The sequence below is a fragment of the Chrysochloris asiatica genome, unplaced genomic scaffold, assembly GCF_000296735.1.
Source record: "Chrysochloris asiatica unplaced genomic scaffold, ChrAsi1.0 scaffold00320, whole genome shotgun sequence".
Lineage (NCBI taxonomy): Eukaryota > Metazoa > Chordata > Mammalia > Afrosoricida > Chrysochloridae > Chrysochloris > Chrysochloris asiatica.
The window spans coordinates 535,273-537,613 of NW_006408838.1; positions in this window are offsets into that span (position 1 = coordinate 535,273).

Genomic DNA, 2,341 nt, shown 5'->3' on the forward strand with positions numbered 1-2,341 from the left:
GTGTATTTCCTTGAATGGCTGTACTTTTTCATCACATTTAAAAGCATGTTTTGTTTTGTCTTTTTTCCTTAAGCTGTAAGCCTTAATATTTCTGTGATGGGAAATAACAATTCCAAATGTCTAAAATTTCTCACATTGTGTTTTCAAAAAGGACATCACTGATGTGAGTGGTTGCTGTTTTAAAATGTTCACTTTCAATTGAAAATCTGTTCCACATGCCTAGGAAATCCATGTGAAGAATATCATTCTCAAGCCATAGTTAATTTTTCTGAGTGGTAGGTCCCCATCTGAAAGCCTGGAAAATGTGCTCTGCCTCACTGAAGAACACATCAAACATTAATTGCTTAAGGATGCTGTAGAGTTTTGTGGAAATGGATAGGGTTTCCTTCCACTCTTTTACTCCTAAGTCACCTCAAAGATATTATACGGTCATCTTCATACTGCCCACATTCTACCTGATCCTTCCCTTGAGCATGTTACTAGTACAACTCTACACAGGACCCTCATTTCTTTAGAGATGAACTACTTAAGTAGCTGGTATCATCATTTATAAAATTGTTTAGAACTTCATGATGCATTTGTTAAATAGGAAAACTTATATTTTTATTTATTTTTACATTAAAAAATCTTTTTTAAAAAAACTTTTTATTTTGAATTGAGTGAAGGTTGACAGGCAAGATCAGCTTTATGTTCAACAAATCATACGATTTCTTTTATCTCAATGATTACAATCCCCTCCATGCAACAACAGTTATCCCAGTTGCTCCCTGTCGTTTTCCATTCCATCCACCTTTCTATCCATTCTCAACTTGGTCCTTAGGAAAATGTTGCTATTTTGATTTTGGATGATGGACCATTCCTTGGTAAGCATGCCTTGCTAGTGTTGTTTGTCCTTCCCTATAAACCTATCTACTGCTTGACTGAAAATTGGGTAATTGGGTCATGAGGGTGAATTCCTTTCCAAACCTGAAGGGTGTCCAAGGACCATAGTCTCAGATTCCTCCAATCTCATTCTGATCAGTAAACCCAATCTTTTTTTTTTTTTTTTTAATTAGATAATTTTGAGTTTGAGCTGGACAGTGAATAAGGAATACTGTAGAAAAATTGATGCTTTTGAGTTATGGTGTTGGAGGAGAATATTGGAAGTGCCATGGGCTGCCAAAAGAACCAACAGATCTGTGTTGGAAGAACTGCAGCCAGAATGCTCTTTGGAGGCCAGTATGGCCAAACTTTGTCTCTCATACTTCAGACATATTGTCAGGAAGGACCAGTCACTGGAGAAGGATATCATGTTTTGTCAGGTGGAGTGTCAGAGAAAAAGAGGAAGACCCCCAGCGAGATGGATTGGCAAAGTGGCAGTATCAATGAGCTCAAGCATGGCAACAATTGTGAGGTTGGCCCAGGAATGGGCAGTGTTTCGTTATGTTGTGCATAGGGTTGCTATGAGTGGGTACCGACTTGATGGCACCTAACAACAACAACTATGGTTAATGATCATGAATATTTTTTCATATGTTTATTGGCTGCCTGAATATCTTCCTTGGTGAAGCGGTTGTTCATGTCCTATTCCCGTTTTTAAAATAGGTTGCTTGTCTTTTCTTGTAAAGAAGGTGCAGTTTTCTATAAAGTTATTAGTCTCTTGTCTGATATGTCTTTGCAAAAATATTTATTTCCAGTTTGTGGGATTCATTTTTACTCTTTTGGTGATATCTTTTGATGCACATAAGTTTCTAATTATTAGCAGGTCCCAGTCAACTATTTTGTCTTCTACTGTTTGTGTGTTTTTGTAATTATAAGATAGCATATTATGCCATGTGTTAGAACCTGTAAGTGTCCCTGTTTATAGTTTTCATTTAAATTTTTTTTTACATAAACTTTTGGAAGTCTTTTCTACTCTACTAAGCATGATGTCATTTTTCAGGGACTAGTCTCTCCTGAGAACATGTCCAAAGTATGTGTCAGAGAAGTTAGACTACATAGAAGAACTTGCATCAGAGTTGTAGGAAGGCTCTTTTTGTTAAGTGCCATCAAGTTGGTTCTGACTCATAGCTACCTTGTATAGAGTTTCTGAGGAGCAGCTAGAGTGGATTGGACTGTCAATTTTTTGTGTTTTCAAGTCCAGTGCTTATCCTATAGTGCCACTAGGAGTCCATTGACTATCTTAATGGTCATTAAGTATGACCCTGTGATATATGGATGGCACAGCTTTACTTATGGTAAGTGAAGAGGCCATGAAGTACTTGCTGATGAAGATCAAAGAATACTGCTTTCCACATAGATTACAACTCAATGTAAAGAAACAAAAAACTTCACAACTGGACCAATTAGCAACATCATGATC